The following is a 12,109-nucleotide window of genomic DNA, read 5'->3' on the forward strand; positions in this document are numbered from 1 at the left end:
CCTGCAGGGATTTGAACTTTCGAAAGTCATGCCCGCGGTTATGGGCAGATGGGAATTTGTTAATGTCCGATTGTAGATAACTTGAACCTTAACTTAATTAAAATGAATCAACTGAGTGTGTTACCGTGATGGCCTCTTCTCGGCGGAGTCCGGGAAGTGGACACGGTGTTGGAGTAATGCTTGCAGGGGTTGCTCTCTAGTTTCTCGCTCGCGCTTTGCCTCCTCTTCTCGCTCTCTTTTGCGAATAAGTTAGCCACCATATATGCTAGTCGCTTGCTGCAGCTCCACTTATATTTACCTTGCCTTACCTATAAGCTTAAATAGTCTTGATCGCGAGGGTGCGAGATTGCTGAGTCCCTGTGGCTCACAGATTACTATTACACCAGATGCAGGGCCTGATGATTCCGCTCCAGGTGACGTGCTCGAGCTCAAGTGGGAGTTAGACGAGGACTCTCAACGTTATTATGTTTCCTTTCCTGATGATCAGTAGTGGTGCCCAGTTGGGGGTGATCGGGACCGTGTCGCATGTTGGGTTATCTTATATTTTGGCGCCGTAGTCGGGCCATGAGTGTTTGAATGATGTAATGTTATTTATGTACTTGATTGACGTGGCGAGTGTAAGCCAACTATGTTATCCCTTTTATTATCTATATTACATGGGATGTTTGTGATGATTGCCTGACTTGCGACATATGCCTTCAATGCGATTATGTCTCTAAGTCGTGCCTCGACACGTGGGAGCTATAGTCGCATCGAGGGTGTTACACCGGCGTGCGCCATCACGTTCAGCTCAGCAGATCAGCTCAAGTGTGCGGCTACGGCCGGAGTCCTCCCGATGCTTTGTTCCCCAATCATCAGCAACGTGGTGGTCACCAGGACCCTCATCGATGGCGGGGCAGGGCTCAACGTCCTGTCCGTGGAAACATTCAACAATCTCCAAGTGCCTTACGGCCAGCTTCTGCCAACCAAGCCCTTCTCTGGAATCACCAACGGCTCCACGGTCCCGATTGGGCAGGTCCGCCTCCCTGTCACCTTCGGGGCACGTGACAACTACCGCACCGAGCTCATCGACTTCGACGTCGCTCACATTCGCCTGCCGTACAACGCCATCCTTGGGTACCCAGCGCTGGCCAAGTTCATGGTCGTAACTCACCACAGCTACAACGTCCTCAAGATGCCAGGAAGTGGCGGAGTCATCACGGTGCCCTGTGAAGAGAAGGACGCGGTGTGTTCCCTCGAACGAGCCTTTCAGGCCGCGTCACTGGAAGTCCCAGATCGCGGAAGCAGGAGGCTTCCCGAGACCACCCCTAAGAAAAAGAAGACATTGTCTGGCCTGGCCCCTCAGGAGGCAGGCCCCTCTGGGCCCGTGCCTGCCCAGGGGGAACCTCCTTCCATCGCATAGGAAAGCGCGCCCGGCGCCCTCCTCAGGCAGGACTCAGGGGCTCTCCCCTGGAGGGCCACCGACCTGGCTAGGGTCACGAGGGAGGCGCTTGGGCACCACATGGAGACGTGTTTCGAAGCACGTTTCCCTCAAGAAGGAGTAAGGCAAGGAGAGCCAGACCCTCAGGAGTTCGTCAGCAAGGCCATTCAGGAGCTACAGGAGTCAAGGGTCATGAAAGGCGGCCGCCGTCTACCAGAAGTGGCTCCCCATCCAGGCGAGGATGGTGGGCTGCGCGTCTGCATCCACATACCAGGGCTCAACCGAGTCGCCTCTCTGGAGCGCCTCTGGCCCTCGCGAGTGGGGCGCTGCGGAGGTCCACCCCACAGCTACGTTCGCATGCCTTACGGCTTGCCGAACGCGGCTGCCACGTACCAACGCCTCATGAGGGGCATCATGGAGGCACAAGAGGTCAGGCGTTCCGCAGCCCTGGCGGAGATGGAGATGGTCCGCGGGGAGCCGCCAACACCTCCAGAGCCTCCCGAGGCCCCCGGGCCTGGGGGCTCGTGAGGATCGGCTTTCGCAGCCCACCGAGTCTGCTACACCAACACCCCTTTGACCTCTACGTCATCAGGTGACATCTTTCAAGTTTTGCTTCCAGCTGGGAGCGCCCCCCAGGGTTGCATTATTCCCAGGCCGCGTGGGTCCGTCCCTGCGGCATGTATCCCTTTTATTTCATGTTGTTAGCTTACCTTGTTGGGAGCGCCCCTCGGGCTGCATGATCCCCAAGTCGCTCAGGCCAGACCCAGCGGCATGTATCTCATTTGCATTTATTTCCGGTTATGCGTTATACCCACCATGCTTGATTATTTGATGCCGGTCCACGGCACCTCTTCTTCTCCATGCCGACCACTTGCACGTTAAAGGGGGGGTACCTGAGCATCGCGACTCAGGGCTCTTACTAGCTCTCCAGCCCTCACCCTCTGGCCTTGTCCACGGCATCGCGACCTGGCATACCAGCGACGGCTGAGACCAGCTCGAGGGCTGGGACCCGAGGACGTAGAGTGCCGGCATCTAACCAAATTTGCAGGGACACATCACAAGATAAGGCCCAGTGCCAGGCGCAACCCGCCTAGAGGTAGGGCCCCGTGAGTCCCGCGCTGGCCCACGGGTGCCCAGATACACCTCGCCAGGCCCTACCGTGCCAGCCACGTATCAGGGCGGGGCTGTACACGCCCCGGGGGCTCCTCCCGGAGGGGGGCCCCCTCCCACGTACCAGTGGAAGCACCATGCTCCGCGCTGGCTGACGACACTGCCGACGAGCGGCTATGCCCGTACACATACGGAAGCGCTATGCTCCGCGCTGGTGATAAACAACTGAGGGTGGCCCCCGGACCGCATCAACCTCAGGGAGCCCAGAGCTCAGTGTCTAGCCTCATCGTAATGCCTCCCCTCGGGAGTGCCACGCGAGGGGGCTGGGCACGGGGGCTGCGCCTGGGTCACGCCCAGACGCACGCCGCCCAGCCAGGCCCCCCCCCTAGGGCCTGGTTCGTCGCGCGTCTCTCCCCGAGCGGAGCCAAGGTACGAAGGCCGTTTGAGCGTCAAGGGGGACTCCTGAGCATCGCGACTCAGGAGCCTAACTGGTCGCGTAGCCCCTCACTCCTTAGTTTCGAAAGGCTAACGGCGGTTGAGGTATGCGCGCGGCCGGGCTCTGCAGACGTAGAACGGTAGATCCACCCACATCACACCTCCCTACTTGCTGTTCGTGCTCCAAGGGGGACTCCTGAGCATCGCGACTCAGGAGCCTAACTTGTCACGTAGCCCCTCACTCCTTGGCCCCATCCTGGTTTCCAGTCGAGACTAACGTTGGGTGAGGTATGCACGGGGCCGGGCTCTACCGGCGTAGAACATAAGCAAGTAGGAAGGAAAAGCGCAAATTTCAAGGAATTCAAAAGCAAATATCACAGTCCACACTGTTGTCTCAATGCCAAACGCAAGTTTAAACGCCTCCCCGAGGCATGATACATGTGCAGGAATTAAAGGCAGGACAGGAGCCACAACGGAGTCACTTGTCAGCGGTGGAGCAGCGCGGAGTGGGTGGGCCTCATGGAGCAATGGGGTCGGCAGCGCCTTGCTTCGGCTTGGTGCTGAAGGCCCGGAACTTCCCCAGCAGATCCTCCACGCAACCCTTCACGGCCTCGGCAGCGGCACGCTCGCTGCTTACTGGCTCCAGCAGGCCGTCAAGGTCGGCGCCGAGATCGCGAAGGTAGATGTGGGTGAGGACTCGCGTCAGCGTTGCAGAAGACAGGACACGCGCCTCGGCCTCGGCCGTGGGGCCAAGGCCAAGGGCGACATCTTCAAGAGCACGAACTAGGAAGGGAAGCAGCTTGGCGGGGCCGTCCTCGGTGCCAGCCAGCGGGCTCTCCAGGCCGCTGTCGTAAAGCGTCCTCAGCGAGGAGCGAGCCTTCGCCTCCATCTCCGCGAAGGCCACGTGGTCCTCGGCAAGAACCAGGGCCTTGTCGTCCAGCTCGGCCTTCCTCGCCCCCAACTCCTGCTCCAGCGCGCCTAGGCGGTCGCGGCGCTTCCTGAGCTTGACCTCCCTCTCCTTGACGGCCGCCTCGCGAGCCTTCACGCCTTCTTCCTGCTCTTGGCGAAGGCGGACCTCTTTTGCGAGCTGGTCCCGCAGGCCCTGCAGCTCGTCCTCCAGCGCCTTGAAGCGACCATGGATGTCGACCACCTCCCCCAGGGCTGCGTCACGAGCAGCCTTCACCTCAAGGACAGCCTGCTTCTCCTCATCGCAAGCCATCGAGGCCTGGACCAGCGCCGCCCGAATCGAAGCATCGGAGCGAACCCATCCTGAAGCCAGCTCCAAGCACCCGGCCACCAAGCGAGGGTCGGCGCCAAGAAGATCCTGCCGTAGTCGGTCCAGCTCAGCAACAACACGATCCAGAACAGCAGAAGGAGTCGGAGAGACAGCAGCCGGTGGAGTAGGAGGTGTTGGAAATATGCCCTAGAGGCAATAATAAATTAGTTATCATTATATATTTCATTGTTCATGATAATCGTTTATTATCCATGCTAGAATTGTATTGATAGGAAACTCAGATACATGTGTGGATACATAGACAACACCATCTCCCTAGTAAGCCTCTAGTTGACTAGCTCGTTGATCAATAGATGGTTACAGTTTCCTGACCATGGACATTGGATGTCGTTGATAACGGGATCACATCATTAGGAGAATGATGTGATGGACAAGACCCAATCCTAAGCCTAGCACAAAGATCGTGTAGTTCGTATGCTAAAGCTTTTCTAATGTCAAGTATCATTTCCTTAGACCATGAGATTGTGCAACTCCCGGATACCGTAGGAGTGCTTTGGGTGTGCCAAATGTCACAACGTAACTGGGTGGCTATAAAGGTACACTACAGGTATCTCCGAAAGTGTCTGTTGGGTTGGCACGAATCGAGACTGGGATTTGTCACTCCGTGTAAACGGAGAGGTATCTCTGGGCCCACTCGGTAGGACGTCATCATAATGTGCACAATCTGATCAAGGAGTTGATCACGGGATGATGTGTTATGGAACGAGTAAAGAGACTTGCCAGTAACGAGATTGAACAAGGTATTGGGATACCGACGATCGAATCTCGGGCAAGTATCATACCGATGGACAAAGGGAATTGTATACGGGATTGATTAAGTCCTTGACATCGTGGTTCATCCGATGAGATCATCGTGGAGCATGTGGGAGCCAACATGGGTATCCAGATCCCGTTGTTGGTTATTGACCGGAGAGTTGTCTCGGCCATGTCTGCATGACTCACGAACCCGTAGGGTCTACACACTTAAGGTTCGATGACGCTAGGGTTATAGGGAAAGTATGTACGCGGTTACCGAATGTTGTTTGGAGTCCCGGATGAGATCCCGGACGTCACGAGAAGTTCCGGAATGGTCCGGAGGTAAAGATTGATATATAGGAAGTATGGTTTTGGCCACCGGAATTGTTCCGGGCATCACTGGTAGTGTATCGGGACCACCGGAGGGGTCCGGAGGTCCACCAGGTGGGGCCACCAGCCCCGGAGGCCTACATGGGCCAATAGTGGGAAGGGACCAGCCCCTAGGTGGGGTGGGGCGCCTCCCACCAAGGCCCAAGGCACCTCCAAGAGGGGAAGGGGGCAAACCCTAGGGCAGATGGGCCCTAAGGCCCACCCTAGGTGCGCCTCCCCCTCTCCCCCTTGTGGCCGCCACCCTAGATGGGATCTAGGGCTGCCGCACCCCTTGGGGTGGGAACCCTACGTGGGGGCGCAGCCCTCCCTCTCCCCCTATATATAGTGGAGGCAAAGGGGCAGCCCAACACGCGATTGAATCTCCCTGTTGGCGCAGCCCTACCCCTCTTCCTCCTCGTCTCTCGTAGTGCTTGGCGAAGCCCTGCTGGAGTCCCGCGCTCCTCCACCACCACCACGCCGTCGTGCTGCTGCTGGATGGAGTCTTCCCCAACCTCTCCTTCTCCCCTTGCTGGACCACGGCGTAGGAGACGTCACCGGGCTGTACGTGTGTTGAACGCGGAGGTGCCGTCCGTTCGGCACTAGGATCTCCGGTGATTTGGATCACGACGAGTACGACTCCTTCAACCCCGTTCTCTTGAACGCTTCCGCATAGCGATCTACAAGGGTATGTAGATGCACTCTCCTTCCCCTCGTTGCTGGTTTCTCCATAGATAGATCTTAGTGACACATAGGAAATTTTGAATTTTTACTACGTTCCCCAATAGTGGCATCATGAGCTAGTTCTATGCGTAGTTTCTATGCACGAGTAGAACATAAAGCAGTTGTGGGCGTCGATTTTGTCAATTTGCTTGCCGTTACTAGTCTTATCTTGATTCGGCGGCATCGTGGGATGAAGCAGCCCGGACCGACCTTACACGTACTCTTACGTGAGACTGGTTCCACCGACTGACATGCACTAGTTGCATAAGGTGGCTAGCGGGTGTCTGTCTCTCCCACTTTAGTCGGATCGGATTCGATGAAAAGGGTCCTTATGAAGGGTAAATAGAAAATGGCATATCATGTTGTGGTTTTGGCGTAGGTAAGAAACGTTCTTGCTAGAAACCTATAGCAGCCACGTAAAAACTTGCAACAATAATTAGAGGACGTCTAACTTGTTTTTGCAGCATATGCCTTGTGATGTGATATGGACAAAAGGATGTGATGAATGATATATGTGATGTATGAGATTGATCATGTTCTTGTAATAGGAATCACGACTTGCATGTCGATGAGTATGACAACCGGCAGGAGCCATAGGAGTTGTCTTAATTTATTTATGACCTGTGTGTCAACTTAAACATCATGTAATTACTTTACTTTATTGCTAAAGCGTTAGCCATAGTAGTAGAAGTAATAGATGACGAGACAACTTCAAGAAGACACGATGATGGAGATCATGATGATGGAGATCATGGTGTCATGCCGGTGACAACGATGATCATGGAGCCCCGAAGATGGAGATCGAGAGGAGCAAAATGATATTGGCCATATCATGTCACTATTTGATTGCATGTGATGTTTATCATGTTTTACATCTTATTTGCTTAGAACGACGGTAGCTTAAATAAGATGATCCCTCACTAAAATTTCAAGAAAAGTGTTCCCCCTAACTGTGCACCGTTGCGAAGGTTCGTCGTTTCGATGCACCACGTGATGATCGGGTGTGATAGATTCTAACGTTCGAATACAATGGGTGTAAGCCAGATTTACACAGCAAAAACACTTAGGTTGACTTGACGAGCCTAGCATGTACAGACATGGCCTCGGAACATGGAAGACCGAAAGGTCGAGCATGAGTCGTATAGAAGATACGATCAACATGAAGATGTTCACCGATGTTGACTAGTCTGTCTCACGTGATGATCGGACATGGCCTAGTTGACTCGGATCATGTTTCACTTAGATGACTAGAGGGATGTCTATCTGAGTGGGAGTTCATTAGATTAACTCAATTATCATGAACATAGTCTAAATTGTCTTTGCAAATATGTTGTAGATAAATAGCTCATGTTGTAGCTCCTTGTTTCAATACGTTCCTAGAGAAAGATTAAGTTGAAAGATATTGTAAGCAATGATGCGGACTAGGTCCATAGTCCGAGGAGTGTCCTCACTGCTACACAGAAGGCTTACGTCTTTGATGCACCGCTCGATGTGCAAACCCCTACAACGTCGTCTGTGGATGTTGTGAACACCTAATAGACACATCCTGATGACTACTTGATAGTTTAGTGCACCATACTTTACGGCTTAGAATCGGGATTCCAATGACGTTTTGAACGCCATAAGACATATGAGATGTTAAAAGAGCTGAAATTGGGATTTCAGGCTCATGCCCGTGTTGAGAGGTATGAGACCTCTGACAAGTTCTTTTGCCAACAAGATGGAGGAGAACAGCTCAGCTAGTGAGCATGTGCTTAGAATGTCTGGGTGCAACAATCACTTAAATCAAGTGGGAGTTAAACTTCCAGATAAGATAGTGATTGATAGAGTTCTCTAGACACTATCACTAAGCTACTAGATCTTCGTGATGAACTATGAAATGCAAGGGATGGAGTTGATCCCAGAGCTGTTCGCAGTGCTTAAGACCGCAAAAGGTAGAAATCAAGAAGGAGCATCAAGTGTTGATGGTTTAACAAGACCACTAGTTTCAAGAAGGGCAAGGGCTAGAAGGGAAACTTCATGGATGGCAAACCAGTTGCCGCTCCAGTGAAGGAACCCAAGGTTGAACCCAAACCCGAGACTGAGTGCTTCTATTGTAAGGGGAACGGTCACTGGTAGCGGAATCACCCCAAATGCATGGTAGATAAGAAGGCTGGAAACTTCAACAAAGTATATACGTGTTATTAATGTGTACCTCACTAGTACTCCTGGTAGCACCTGGGTATTGGATACCGGTTCAGTTGCTATTACTGGTGACTTGAAACAAAAGCTATGGACTAAACGGAGACTGGCTGAGGGGGAGGTGACGGTGTGTGATGGAAGTGTTTCCAAAGTTGATCACCATCGCACGCTCCATCTGCCTTCGGGATTAGTATTGAACCTAGATAAATGTTATCAGGTGTCTACGTTGAGCATGAATATGATTAGATCGTGTTCATTGCAATACGGTCATTCATTTAAATTAGAGAATAATGGTTATTCTGTTTACATGAATGATACCTTTCATGGTCATGCACCCTATGTGAATGGTTCATTGAATCTCGGTCGTGGTAATACACATGTTCACGCCAAAAGATGTGGAGTTAATAATGATAGTACCACTTTCTCATGGCACTGCCGCTTAGGTCATATTGGCGTAAGATGCATGAAGAAACTCCATGTCGATGGATGTTTGGAGTCACTTGATTTTGAATCACTTGACACATGCGAGCCATGCCTCATGGGCAGGATGACTAAGACCCCGTTTTCAGGTACAATGAAACGGGCAAGTGACTTGTTGGAAATCATGCATGCTGATGCGTGTGATCCAATGAGAATTGAAGCGTGCGGTGGATATCGCTATTTTCTCATCTTCACTGACGATTTGGGTAGATATAGGTATATCTACCTAATGAAGCACAAGTCTGAAACGTTTGAAAAGTTCAAGCGATTTCAGAGTGAAGTTAAGAATCATCATAACAAAGAAGATCATGTTCCTACGATCTGATCAAAAGGGGATTTTCTGAGTTATGAGTTTGGCAAATCACTTAAGACATTGTGGAATTGTTTCACAGTTGAAGCCACCTGGAACACCATAGTTGTAATGGTGTGTCCGGAAGTCGTAATCGAACCCTATGAGATATGGTGCGATCTATGATGTCTCTTACCAATCTACCGTTTTCATTTTGAGGTTATGCGTTAGAGACAGCTGCATTCACTTTAGATAGGACACGATCTAAGTCCGTTGAGACGGCGTCGTAAGAACATTGGTTTGGCAAGAAACCAAAGTTGTCGTTTCTTAACGTTTGGGGATGTGATGCTTAAGGCTTCAGCCGGAGAAGCTCGAACCCAAAGCGGACAAACACATCTTCATAGGATACCCAAAGGTGAAAGTAGGGTATACCTTCTATCTCAGATCCGAGGGCAAATTGTTTGTCGCTAAGAATGGGTCCTTTCTCGAGAAGGAGTTTCTCTCGAAAGAATTGAGTGGGAGGAAGATAGAACTTGATGAGGTTGTCGAACCTTTACTTCAACTAGAGAGTGACGCAACACAGAAAGATGTTCTCTGTGGCGCCTACGTCTGTTGAATAGGAAGTGAATGATAGTGATCATGAAGCTTCGAATCAAGTTGCTATCGAACCTCGTAGGTCGACAAGGATATGTACTACTCCTAAGTGGTACGGTAATCCTGTCTTAGATATCATGTTGTTAGACAACAATGAACCTACGAACTATGGAGAAGCGATGGTGGGCCCGTATTCCGACAAATGGTTAGAAGCCATGAAATCCGAAATAGGATCCATATATCAGAACAAAGTATGGACTTTGGTGGACTTGCCCGATGATCGGCAAGCCATTGAGATAAATGGATCTTTGAGAAGAAGACGGACATGGGCGGTAATGTTACCTTCTATGAAGCTCGACTTGTGGGAAAGAGTCTTTTCACAAGTTCAAGGAGTTGACTACGATGAGAGTTTCTCACCCGTAGCGATGCTTAAGTCCGTCGGAATCATGTTAGCATTAGCTGTAATTTTCGATTATGAAATCTTACAGATGGATGTCAAAACAAGTTTTCTTACCAGTTTTCTTAAGATAAGGTTGTATGTGATACAATAAAAGGTTTTGACGATCCTAAGGATGCTAAAAGGTATGCTGGCTCCAGCAATCCTTCTATGGACTAGAGCACGCATCTCAGAGTCGGAATATATGCTTTGATGGAGTAATCAAAGCTTTTAGGTTTATACAATGTTTGTTAGAAACTTGTATTTACAAGAAAGTGAGTGGGAGCACTACAACATTTCTGATAAGTATATGTGGATGACATATTGTTGATCCGAAATAATGTAGAATTTCTGGAAAGCATAAACGGTTGTTTGAAGAGTGTTTTTCAAAGGAAGACCTGGATAAAGCTGCTTACATATTGGGCATCAAGATCTATAGAAATAGATCAAGACACCTGATGATACTTTCAAAGAACGCACACCTTGACATGTTTTTGAAAGAGTTCAAAATAGATCAGTCAAAGAAGGGGTTCTTACCTGAGTTGTAAGGTGTGAAGTTGAGTAAGACTCGAAGATTGACCACGGCAGAAGAAAGAGAAAGGACGAAGGTCGTCCCCTATGCTTTTGTCATAGGCTCTATACGGTATGCCATGCTGAAGTACCGCACCTGATGTGTGCCTTGCCACATGTCTGACAATAGGGTACAAAGGTGATCTAGGAGTAGATCACCAGATAGCGGTCAAAATTGTCCTTAGAGGAATAAGGAAATGTTTCTCGGTTATGGAGGTGGTAAAGAGTTCGACGTAAAGAGTTACGTCGATGCAAGCTTAACACCTATCCGGATAGCTCTGAGTAGAGATACCGGATACGTATAATGGAGCAATAATTTGGAATAGCTCCAAGTGGAACATGGTAGCAGCATCTACGATATGACATAAAGTTTTGCAAAGTACATAGGGATCTGAATATGGCAAGACCCATTGACTACAACCTCTCTCACAAGCATAACATGATCAAACCCAGAAATCATTGAGTATTAATCACATAGTGATGTGAACTAGATTAGTGACTCTATTAAACTCTTTGGATGTTGGTCACATGGCGATGTGACCTGTGAGTGTTAATCGCATGGCGATGTGAACTAGATTATTGACTCTAGTGCAAGTGGGAGACTGTTGGAAATATGCCCTAGAGGCAATAATAAATTAGTTATTATTATATATTTCATTGTTCATGATAATCGTTTATTATCCATGCTAGAATTGTATTGATAGGAAACTCAGATACATGTGTGGATACATAGACAACACCATGTCCCTAGTAAGCCTCTAGTTGACTAGCTCGTTGATCAATAGATGGTTACGGTTTCCTGACCATGGACATTGGATGTCGTTGATAACGGGATCACATCATTAGGAGAATGATGTGATGGACAAGACCCAATCCTAAGCCTAGCACAAAGATCGTGTAGTTCGTATGCTAAAGCTTTTCTAATGTCAAGTATCATTTCCTTAAACCATGAGATTGTGCAACTCCCGGATACCGTAGGAGTGCTTTGGGTGTGCCAAACGTCACAACGTAACTGGGTGGCTATAAAGGTACACTACAGGTATCTCCAAAAGTGTCTGTTGGGTTGGCACGAATCGAGACTGGGATTTGTCACTCCGTGTAAACGGAGAGGTATCTCTGGGCCCACTCGGTAGGACATCATCATAATGTGCACAATGTGATCAAGGAGTTGATCACGGGATGATGTGTTACGGAACGAGTAAAGAGACTTGCCGGTAACGAGATTGAACAAGGTATCGGGATACCGACGATCGAATCTCGGGCAAGTATCATACCGATGGACAAAGGGAATTGTATACGGGATTGATTAAGTCCTTGACATCGTGGTTCATCCGATGAGATCATCGTGGAGCATGTGGGAGCCAACATGGGTATCCAGATCCCGCTGTTGGTTATTGACCGGAGAGTTGTCTCGGCCATGTCTGCATGACTCACGAACCCGTAGGGTCTACACACTTAAGGTTCGATGACGCT

Source organism: Triticum urartu, chromosome 3A (genome assembly GCF_056163025.1).
Source record: "Triticum urartu cultivar PI428250 chromosome 3A, HENAU_Tu73, whole genome shotgun sequence".
NCBI classification, from domain to species: Eukaryota; Viridiplantae; Streptophyta; class Magnoliopsida; order Poales; family Poaceae; genus Triticum; species Triticum urartu.